A 12,645-nucleotide genomic window follows, 5' to 3' on the forward strand; every position below is an offset into this window, starting at 1 on the left:
TGAAACTGTACTTGGAGAAAGTGGAGGAAGAGCCAGTGTATCAAGTTGTAGATTTTCTTGAGTTTACAACACCATGAACAAGCTACCATGTCTTGCCTAGACATTAAATAAAGCGCTTGCTAGGAGGCAACCTAGTGTGATTTGTGTTCTTTCATTATTTTGTGTTTATGTTATTTCCATTCCATATTCTTTGCCTTTTTGCTTTGCATACGATTTTAAGCATCGAGGGCAATGCTTAGGTTAGGTTTGGGGGTGTGGGATGGAAGGTTTGTGTTTTGTGTTTGTTTTATGTGTTAGTTTTGGTTAAAGGTGTTTTGCATGCTAATACGAATGTATATGAGGACTATGTTTGAAAACAAACGATTGGGTTGCTATGGAAAAGTGTTGCATCTTGTTGTCATGTATAAAGCTTTAACTCTTGAAATTATGATCATGGAGGTACCATACTCAAATTCTGGAAGAAGAATAGTGGAGACTACCCTAGTGAGTTATTTTGAGCCTAATTGTTTCTTTGAGAGGGTTTAAAGTGTTTCTACTCTTATCTTTTTCTTTCAATTTCACTTTAAATGATCTCATTGATTCTATTTCGTTTGAATGCTAAGAATCATTTTCCTTTGCAGATACCATGTATTTAGTATCATTCATGAATGAACTCAATGAGATGATGTTAGGCTATGCATGTTTAACTACTAAAAGGCTTAAATCCTACCCATTTGTGTGCTCCATTCACCCTTGTTGCAGCCAAACACTTTAGCCTAACTTTTTCATCACCCACACCATAATCTACCCATTCTAGCCCATTACAAGCCATACCTTATAGTTTGGGGAATACCAATGTGATGAAGACTAAAAAGGTAAATTGAGCTTAGAACAAGATTGTGGCGTGTACCGAGGGCGCCTATGTTGAAAATGTTTCTCAAAAAAAAAAATGAGAAAAGAAAAAAAAAAAGAGGATCAAAGTGGATACAAATTCCAAATCGCCTCATTATAAAGCATAGGGCCTGGACGCCAAAAACAAAAGAAGACAAATGCCAGTGAAGAGCCTCAAAGACACTTTGGTATGCCCCAAACTCTAGTATTTCATATCAAATCTTTCATAACCTATACCCTAAGCCTTGCATTACAACCTTGAAGAAGACCTAACTGATCATTGAGGATGTATTCATGAGTGATGATAAGTGTGTGTATTTCTATATTCTTAGCATTTGATTCATTTCATGAGATCTACTCAGAAACTGTGCTTCCATTTCAGATTTCATATGTGAGAATTTTGATTCCCTTTACATAATTTCACTCATATATGTTGTTGAGAGATTAAAACCTTAAGATCTGAGTGAGAACTTGAGTGGAAACTGTGAGGAGTAGAGTTGAGGCGAATTCTATCTTAAACATTTGGGTATGGTGACTTTGAAGTTGTAAGATATGGAGAAAAATCTTTATACATTACAAGTGATACGATTCTTTGAAATGGAAATCTTTTGAGTTGAATGAATGACAAAATCTTCATTGGTTCTTATTAGTTTGTTTAAAGCATGTATTAACCAAGTTGTTTGCAGATTTTGTAAATGTTTGTGGGTGTCATCACTGTAAACCCTCAGGAGACACAACTCCTCCAACTAGGGACACCTAGGGGTTCAAAGGCTTGTTGCACATGCTCAGTGCAATCGTTTGGCCAGCGAAAGTGGTTTAGTTAGATGTTTGTATTTTGTGTGTTTTAGTTTTAAGTTTGCTCGAGGACTAGCAAAAAACCAGGTTTGGGGGTATTTGATAAGTCATAATTTGCATGCAGGTATATCTTTCTTATTTGGCGTTTTTGTATTGTTTTTGGATTAAACTAGTTGCATTTTACATTGTTTGGTGTTAGTGTGCAGCCAAGTGTGTAATAAGATCAATTGGAAGGCAAATGAAGGAATGTGGTGCAATTCGGCCATATTGGGTGAATCTAAACAAGGCAAAAAGATTGAAGTCAAATTGGGTGGTTCCAACACCAAAACATGCATTCACATGCATGTTCAAACACCTTGCCGAGCACTTACATGCATTTCCAGCTCCCTTTGCATTTCCAACTCATGCATGTCCATAACCTGTGCCGTGTATTCCCTTGCTTTGTCCAGCTCCCTTTTGCACCAAAAACATTCACTCCCATTAATTAAACCTTTCAGCCATATTTACACCAACAAACATCATCATACCGTGCACTCCCATGTGATTCCAAGGCAGATTATGTACTTCTAATACCAAAACATGCATTCACATGCATGATTCACAATCTGACCGTGCATTCCATTACCTTTCTCCACTTCATCTTTGCAGAAATCCACATGCATCTCAATTAAACATTCCCTGCCATTTCAGCGCTCCTTCATGTCCATCCCGTGCAATTCCATTCCCATTTCCAGATTATTATAACCAATTTCAGATTGTCCACTCCCTTGTGGCAGACATTGCACATGTATCTTGGATTAAATAACCACATACCTGCAAATCATGTCCATGCTTTGCATCCATCACTCCAGAAATCCACTCATCCCACCACTTCATGCGATTCCAGCTCCTTCTTGTCTAGACCGTGCACATTCATCCCTTTTTCAGTTTTCCTTTCACATGCTTCTTGTTAGCTTTCACATGCATTGCTATTGTTTATCCATCATTAACCATATTCAGAAATTCACCAAGGGACTCACACACTCTCTCTCTCGGATTTCATTCCATTATTCCACACACCTTCTCTCCCATTCACAGAAAAACTATCTACATTTTATTCCATTACACATTCTCTCCCATCTGCATTGTGGTTCTTCATTCAGTCCATTACACACACATAGCCGCTGCATTCCCACTCGATTTCTGTCCATTTCTGTCCATTTCTGTCCCAAGGGCAGAAACCATTCAACCATAACTAATCTACCTTCATCCGCACCACATTTGGAAAACCAACACCGAAGGCAATCTTCAAGGAATTCAACATCAGTTTTGCTTAAAGGGTTTCTTCTTATTAATTCTATGTTCATTCATGTTTTATATTTTTATGTTAAATCTTTTGTAAACATGAATTGTAACTAATCCTCCTCTAGGGATTCGATGTAACCTTGCAAAGTTTGCCATGTAATTAAGTTAGAATGCTCAGTTTGTCCATCTATTTCTTGTTTCATTCTCTGATTTAATGGTGACTTAGTGTGTTGATTTTAATGTTTGATCATCATTTGAATTAATCACTAAGTTGTGTAGCCAAGATTAAAACACACATCATGCATAATCTTGGTAGATATGTGAATGAATGAAGGGAATGTTTAGCAAACATCCTGCCGAGTTATTCCCTTTGGTTTTATGAAAGTTTCTTGTGCATTACATACTCTTGATTATGAACCCAAGTTGCACATCACAACTAGGTTCATGATTAGAGACATTTGATCAAATCCACACATCACATGGTTGATCATGTCCAAGTGAAACAAACTCAAGAAATAGGTAGATGAATGAGTATAAACTAACTTAACAAACATGGACTTGGTTTAGCAATGGTGAAACCGAATCCCTAGTTTCATCTCCATTGGTACTATCTCATTTTATTAATTGTTGAGTCATTTATTTGTGTTTACTTCACTTTCTTATACTTTCAAGTTACAACAACAAATCTGCCTATTCTGTTTAGTTTGATTCATTTCATAGAGTTCTTGCAAAACAAGTCATTACATAGGTCCAATTAGTCCCTGCGGATTCGACACCCTTGCTTGTGCCATTATACTAAATATATTCTAGCATTAGGAAGGAATAATACATCAACAAGGAAAACAAACAAACAAACTAAACAAAACGAAACGAAACAAAACAATCAAAAGACAATCTAAACCTTCCAACGTCGCCTCAGGGATTTCCAATGCACATGACATGTTAAAATTCATTATCTCCACAGATTTTAGTCATCTTCACACTTAAGTACATTCTTAATCATAGTCACCACATACTAGTTCACAATTAAGCATTTAAAACCATGTTTTGAATGGAGTAACATGCCTTAGAGAATTTGCTCAATTCCTTACAAGATATGCACTCAATTTTCACTCAGATTTTCTAACTACACACCCTAATCTAGTTATATGTGAGAAGATTGATGTAAACATGAAAACGAACACTCACATATATGTATCACAAAGAAAGCAATTTCTGGAGTTAATAAGCATGTTTAGATATGATCTCATGAATGGAGTGCTACTACTTAGACGCGAGAACCAGTGACACCATATGCTCATACCAAATTCAAACTCCACAAATTGAAACACTTAACACTCAAGATTGAAGTCAAGGGTTGTAATGGGGCTTGGGGTATTGGTTAACAATGGAAGGATAGGGATAACAAACATTCTTGAAGCAATAGCAAGCAAAGTAATGAATTTGAGACTTAGAATTCACTTTAAAACACAGAAATCAACTTTTAACACAAAGGGAAGATCTAAGCAACACTCAGGGCCATATTCAACATTTTGGACCCTTTCTTCAACTACCATAAACATGTGAACTTATTTTCATTTATTTCACACTCTTTTTTCTTTCTTTTCACAACTTTTTATTTTCTTTTTCTTTTTCCACGAATTTTTTCTTTTTTTTTTCTTTTCCACCCATGCCTATGTCACACTAACTCACATGAGAAATACTTCCCCCACACTTGTTTTCTGCCATACATTAATCAAAAGGAGTTCAATTCAAATCATGCTTTGCTATGCTTCAAGAATAAGGGTATGGATGGTCCTAATCTAGGCTAGGTGAGGATAATGTGGGTTAACAAAGAATGCAAGCTTAACAAGGCTCAATGGGGTTAACTTAAACATATAATGAAGTAGGATACACAGCAATTTGGCTTTGGTGGTGGTCACTACACAACTTCTTCTTGAATATGTGTTATGCAAATCAATAACATGCTTTGAATGAAATGGGCATGAGTTCTAGCATTTGGAACTATATGATGAAACGCCTTCTAAGTAGTAACCAAGCAAAGAATAATGAGATCATGCAACGACTTTAGAAAACAATAATGCACAGATTTTAACTCTCCAAATAACGTTTAGGCTCAAGTCTCACAAGGTTGTAGCGTTTGTTTGAGTTCCTTCCTTCAAGCATGTTACAAAAACTAATTTTTCTTTTATGATTGCATGTGAAGTCATACATTATAACCATAACCAAGCATATACCAAGAGTAAATCAAACTTTTCTCCATGTTTATAACTCTTTTTAATAGTCATGCAATTAGAACCAAATCCTCATCATTGTGTTGGAAGGTACCCTAAGACACAAACAAACAAAAATGACTCAAAACACTCTTTTTAGGCTTTTCAAAACATGTTTTTCAAATTTTTATATGATTTTCGGAGTTATAAAACAAAACACACTAAAACACTTCAAAACAGCTTAAAAACACTTTAAGACAGCAAGGAACAACACTTGAAGTTATGGGTGCTAAAATCCCACGAATTTGCATCACATATACTTAGTTACCCCCCCACACTTAAATCAAACATTGTCCTCAATGTTTTAAACATAAATTCACACAAAACACAAGTAAACACATAAACAGCAACTAAACAACATAACATGGCAGATTAGAAACAACAACAAGGAGAAGGGTTTGAGGAATGCAAATCTGGAATTTGGGGGATTCCTAGGGCTTCCTTTGTTGGATGGATGGGTTGCCTCCCACATAGCGCTTGCTTTAACGTCGTACAGCCGGACGAAGCACATCTTCACTCCAATTTGGAACCCACGGCATGCAAGGGAATCTCTTCCACAACATGTCCTTCAACACTTTCATAATATGGCTCAATGAATGGGAGGGGGTAGTGACTCCCTGATGGTGGTGTTTTAGTTTCGAAAGTCCATGTAAATGCTCCCACCACCTTTAAATCGGTTGGGCACCTGCACCAAAGAAGGTAACAACCTATTAATTGAAATGGGAATTGAAATTGGGATTGAAGACTTACAAACATATTGTGGTGAAGGCTCAAAATCGGCAGCCCTATCAACAATGTCACCATGGCTACTTTCGGCCATATGGGGGTGGTTGTAGGGCAATCACTCCAAGTTCTTCTCCAATGGTGGTTCTTGATACATCCTTCGTGATAAGTGTGGATACTTTCGGCCCTATGTCCTTATGCACATCTATGACAAAACAAGAATGACTATCGTTAGGATTCTTAATAGAGTCATAAACATTGAATTTAATTATATCACCACCAAACTCCATTGTTAGTGCTCCCTTGGCCACATCAATCTTTGTTTGGGCTATTTTCATGAACGAACGGCCTAGCAAGATTGGCAATGATGGAGCATGGCTCGAATCCTCCATTTCTAATACATAAAAATATGCAGGAAAGATGAGATGATTGACTTGCACTAAAACATCCTCAAGGACTCCCTTGGGATAAACATTAGAACGATCGGCCAATTGAATTATAACGCCATCTTGTTTTAACTCACCAAGGTTCATAGATGCATAAATGGAATATGGCATGACATTAATAGAAGCACCTAAATCTAACATGCATTGTTCAAATCTAGTGTTTCCAATTATGCATGGGATAGTAAAGCTCCCTGGATCCTTACATTTTGGAGGTAACTTTCATTGCAAAACCGCGGATACATTTTCACTTACTTTCACAACTTCTTTGTTTGAAATTCTTTTCCTAGTTGTGCATAACTCTTTTAAAAACTTTGCATACCTGGGCACTTGCTTAATGGCATCAAGTAAAGGAATGTTTACTTGGACCTTCCTACATCGAAGTAAAGGAATGTTTACTTGGACCTTCTTACATCAAATCCCTAGGCAGAAATTAGTTACACTTCATGTTTACAGAATGTTTGACATAAAAATATACAACATGAATGAACATAGAATTAAGGAGAAGGAACCCTTGAAGCAAAACTGATGTCGAAATCCCTTAAGAGTTGCCTTCGGTGTTGGTGCTCCAAGTGTGTTGTAAATGAAGGTGGAGCGGCTAAGGTTGAATGGTTTCTGCGAATGGGAGAGTGTATGGACAGTTTCTGTGAATGGGAGAGTGTGTGTAATGGAATGAAGCCGAGAGGAAGTGACTGAAATGCCTAATTCGCTTGGTTTAAATAGGGAGATGAATGGATGGGAGAGGGAACATGACAACTAGGTGAATGCATGTGCAAATCTGGAAGTGGTGCTGGAAAGTGGAGGGGGAGTCACGGCCATGATTGTGTTTGTGTGAATGGTTATGGAGTGGGTGGATTTCTGGGATGGTGATGCACGGTTTAAGGGAAATATGGATGCATGTGGCTAATTTAATTGAAGATGCATGTGGAAGGAATGCTGGAAAGGTGTATGAATGTGCACGGCATGGGCTGATTAAGTGTTGTTTATGAATGTGTTTGCATGTGGAATGTCTGCAAGAATGAAGTGGACAACCTGGAATTGGTTGTAACAAGCTGGAAATGGGTATGTAAGTGCACGGTATGGGCATGAGGGAGTTGGAAATGCAAAGGTGATCTGTTTTGGTGCTGGAAGTGCATAAGGGAGCTGGAAATGCATGTGAGTGCTTGGCAAGGTGTGTGAAACCACCCAATATGGCCGAATTGCACCACTTGTCTTCCACAACTTTTCCTGAAATTCCAAAAGCCAAATTAGTCTTAGATTCCTCATTTGGACTTCAAGTTAACTCTCCAAAATCCTCCCCACGTTTGGAATAATGCTCAGCTACCAAAAGGAGTGTTTTTACTTCATTTGCCTTCCAATTGATCTTATTACACACTTGGCTGCACACTAACACCAAATAATGTAAAATGCAACCATTTTAATCCAAAAACATCACAAAGACACCAAATATGGAAGATATAAACGCATGCAAAATGTGAACTATCAAATACCCCCAAACCTGGTTTTTGCTAGCCCTCGAGCAAACTTAAAACTAAAACACACAAAACACTATCATCTAACTAAACCACTTTCGCTGGCCAAACGATTGCACTGAGCGTGTGCAACAAGCCTTTGAACCCCTAGGTGTCCCTAGTTGGAGGAGTTGTGTCTCCTGAGGGTTTATAGTGATGACACCCACAAACATTTACAAAATCTGCAAACAATTTGATTAAAACATGCTTTAAACAAACTAATAAGAACCAATGAAAAACTTTGTCATACATTCAAACTCAAAAGTTTGCTACTTCAAAGAATCGTATCAATTGTAGCGTATAAAGCTATTTCTCCATTTTCTTACAACTTCAACATAGGTCACCATACCCAAATGCTTAAGATAGAACTCGCCTCAACTCAACTCCTCACAGATTTCCCTCAACTTTTCACTCAGATCCTAAGGTTTAGTCTTTCCACAACCATATATGAGTGAAATTATGTGAAGGGAATCAAAAGTCTCACATATGAATCTTGAAATGAAAGCACAATTTCTGAGTAGATCTCATGAAATGAATCAAATGCTAAGAATATAGATAACACACACACTTACCATCACCCATGAATACATCCTCAATGTTCAGCTAGGTCTTTCTCAAGATTGTAACGTAAGGCTTAGGTTATAGGTTACGAAAGAAGTGATATGAAATACTAGAGCTTGGGGCATACCAAAGTGTCCTTGAGGATCATGCTCTTCACTTGCATTTGTCTTCTTTCTTCTTTGTTTTTGGCGTCCAGGCCCTATGCATTATAATGAGGAGATTTGGAACTTGTATCCACTTTGATTCTCTTTTTTTTTTTTTTTTTTTTTTGATAGCTTTATTTTTAGAAACAACTTCAACATAGGTGCCCTCGGTACATGCCACAATCTTGTTCTAAAGCTCAATTTACCTTTAGTCTTCATCACATTGGTATTCCCCAAACTATAAGGTATGGCTTGTAATGGGCTAGAATGGGTAGAGTATGGTGTGGGTGATGAAAGAATTAGGCTAAAGTGTTTGGCTGCAACAAGGGTGAAGGGAGCACACAAAGGGATAGGATTTAAGCCTTTTAGTAGTTAAAACATGCATAGCCTAACATCATCTCATTGAGTTCATTCATGAATGATTCGAAACACATGGTATCTGCAAAAGAGAGTAATTCTTAGTATCCAATCAAAATAGAAGTAATGAGATCATTTAAAGTGAAATTGAAAGAAAAAGATAGGAGTAGAAACACTTTAAACCCTCTCAAAGACGCAATTAGGCTCAAAATAACTCACTAGGGTAGTCTCCACAATTCTTCTTCCAGAATTTGAGTATGGTACCTCTATCATCATAATTTCAAGAGTTACAGCTTAATAAATGACAACAAGATGCAACCCTTTTTCATAGCAACCCAATAGTTTGTTTGCAAACATAGCTCTCATATACATTCGTATTAGTAAGCAAAAACACACTTAACCAAAACTAACACAACTTAACACAAAAAAAAAACAAAACTTCCATCCCACACCCCCAAACCTAACCAAAGCATTGTCCTCGATGCTTAAAATTGTATGTAATGCAAGTAGGCAAAGAATACGGAATGGTGACAACATAAACACAAAATAAGGAAAGAACACAAACCACACTAGGTTGCCTCCTAGCTAGCGCTTTATTTAATGTCTAGGCAAGACATGGTAGCTTGTTCACTGTGTTGTAAACTCAAGAAAATCTACAACTTGATAAACTTGCTCTTCCTCCACTTTCTCCAAATATGGTTTCAATCCCTGCCCATTGACTTTAAAAGAGGTGCCATTCTTCATGTTCTCTATCTCCACAGCTTCGTGGGGAAATGTTTGCAGCACCTTGAATGGTCCCACCCACCTAGACTTCAATTTACCTGGAAAAAGTCTCAAACGTGAGTCATACAAAAGTACTTTCATACCTTGGTGAAACTCTTTCCGTAGGATGGCCTTGTCATGATAGAGCTTAGTCCGTTCCTTGTAGATTTTGGCATTTTCATATGCCTCATTTCTGAGCTCTTCAAACTCATTAAGTTGGAGTTTCCTTGCTACTCCAGCATCCTTGTAATCAAAGTTGAACTTCTTGATGGCCCAATATGCACGGTGTTCAAGCTCCATTGGCAAATGACAAGCTTTCCCAAACACAAGGCGATAAGGACTCATGCCAATGGGGGTCTTATATGCTGGTCTATATGCCCATAGTGCATCATTCAACCTCAGTGACCAATCCTTCCTTGTAGGGCTTACGGTCTTCATCAAAATGTTCTTGATCTCCCTATTGCTAATCTCCACTTGTCCTGAGGTTTGAGGATGGTACGGGGTTGCCACTTTGTGGTTGATGTTGTACTTCTTCATCAAGGATTCAAAGGGTCTGTTGCAGAAATGGCTGCCACCATCACTAATAATAGCTCTTGGGGTTCCAAACCTACAAAAAATCACATCTTTAAGAAAATTCAAAACAACCTTATGATCATTAGTTCTTGTAGCAATGGCTTCAACCCATTTGGATACATAATCTACTGCCACTAATATGTATAAGTAACCAAAAGAGGATGGAAATGGTCCCATGAAATCGATTCCCCAAACATCAAAGAGCTCCACCACCAAAATGTTGTTCAATGGCATCTCATTTCTTCGGTTAATGTTCCCCATTTTCTGGCACCTATCACACTTAGAACAAAAATCAAAAGCATCTTTGAATAAAGTAGGCCAAAAGAAACCAGATTGTAAAACCTTTAGAGATGTCTTTTTGGCCCCAAAATGTCCTCCACATGCCAATGTAATGCTTTGTTGCTCACTCTCTAGGACACATCTCCTAATGATTTGGTCAGGGCAATATTTAAACAAATATGGTTCGTCCCAAACGTAGTGCTTTACCATGGCAAGGAACTTCTTTCTTTCCTGAAAAGAAAGGTCATTTCTAATTACACCACAAGCAAGATAATTAACAAAATCAGCATACCATGGTTCTTTTTCTTGAATAACAAGGAGTTGTTCATCTGGAAATGATTCATTTAGAGGCAAAGGTTGTCTAACTCCATGGTTTTCATTGAGCCGTGACAAATGGTCAGCCACAACATTATCACTTCCCTTCTTATCTCGAATTTCCAAGTCAAACTCTTGTAGTAAGAGTATCCATCTAATTAAGCGTGGCTTAGCATCCTTTTTTGTCATCAAGTACCTAAGGGCTGCATGATCAGAAAACACAATAACTTTAGATCCAACAAGATATGACCGAAACTTCTCTAAGGCAAAAACAATAGCAAGCAACTCCTTTTCAGTTGTAGAATAGTTAAGTTAAGCATCATTGAGAGTCCGGCTTGCATAGTAGATCACGTGTGGGAGCTTGTTCACCCTTTGCCCTAAAACTGCACCAATAGCATAGTCAGAGGCATCACACATTAATTCAAAAGGTAAAGACCAATCTGGTGCCATAATAATAGAGGCCGAGGTTAATTCATGTTTCAAAGTATTGAATGCATCCATACAAGCTTTATCAAAATGAAATACAACATCTTTAGCTAACAGATTGCATAATGGACGAGTGATCATTGAAAAGTTCTTAATGAAACGACGATAAAAGCCCGCATGTCCCAAAGAACTTCTTACTCCCTTCACGGTTGTGGGAGTTGCCATATTGGTGATGATGTCAATTTTGGCTTTGTCCACCTCCATTCCTTTGCTAGAGATTACATGTCCCAACACAATTCCTTGTTTCACCATAAATTGGCACTTTTCCCAATTGAGAACCAAAATTGTTTCCTGACATCTTTGAAGTACTAAAGAGAGATGGTTAAGACATTCATCAAAAGGGGAACCAAACACTGAAAAGTCATCCATAAATACCTCAATGAATCTTTCTACCATGTCAGAAAAGATTGCCAACATGCATCTTTGGAATGTTGCTGGAGCATTGCAAAGTCCAAAAGGCATTCTCCTATATGCAAATGTGCCAAAAGGGCAAGTAAAGGTAGTTTTCTCTTGATCCTCCGGAGCAATTGCAATTTGATTGTAACCTGAGTAACCATCAAGAAAACAATAGTGTGAGTAACCTGCCAATCTCTCAAGCATTTGATCTATGAAAGGCATAGGAAAGTAATCTTTTCTAGTGCTAGAATTCAACTTCCTGTAATCGGTGCAAACACGCCAATTAGCCGTGGGCTTTGTGGGCACAAGCTCTTTGTTTTCATTCTTCATCACCGTGATTCCCACCTTCTTAGGTACCACCTGAATAGCACTCACCCATTTGCTATCAGAAATGGGATATATGATCCCCACATCTAACAACTTCAACACTTCATTCCTCACAGCTTCCTTCATATGTGGATTGAGCCTCCTTTGTGGTTCACGGGTTGACTTTGCTCCTTCCTCTAAAAGAATCCTATGCATGCACATGGTAGGGCTTATTCCCTTGATATCTGCAATAGACCAACCAATAACTGATTTGAACTCTTTTAACACCCTAATTAGTTTATCTTCTTCATTTGGGGTGAGGTCAGAAGTTATGATAACTGGAAGAGTTTCAAATTCAGCTAGATATGCATACTTTAGATGTGGTGGAAGTGGTTTAAGTTCAAGTTTTGGTGCCTTAACAGAGGAAGGGGTTAAATGTGACCTCGATGGTTCTAAAGGCTCTAAACGAGGTGAAACATTCAAAGGATACGGTGCCAATGCTTCCAAGGCAGCTACCTCTTCCATCAGTGCATCTTTTTCATCAAACTCATCTTGAGATTGACTCAAA

The sequence above is a fragment of the Pyrus communis genome, chromosome 2 (genome assembly GCF_963583255.1).
Source record: "Pyrus communis chromosome 2, drPyrComm1.1, whole genome shotgun sequence".
Taxonomy (NCBI): Eukaryota; Viridiplantae; Streptophyta; class Magnoliopsida; order Rosales; family Rosaceae; genus Pyrus; species Pyrus communis.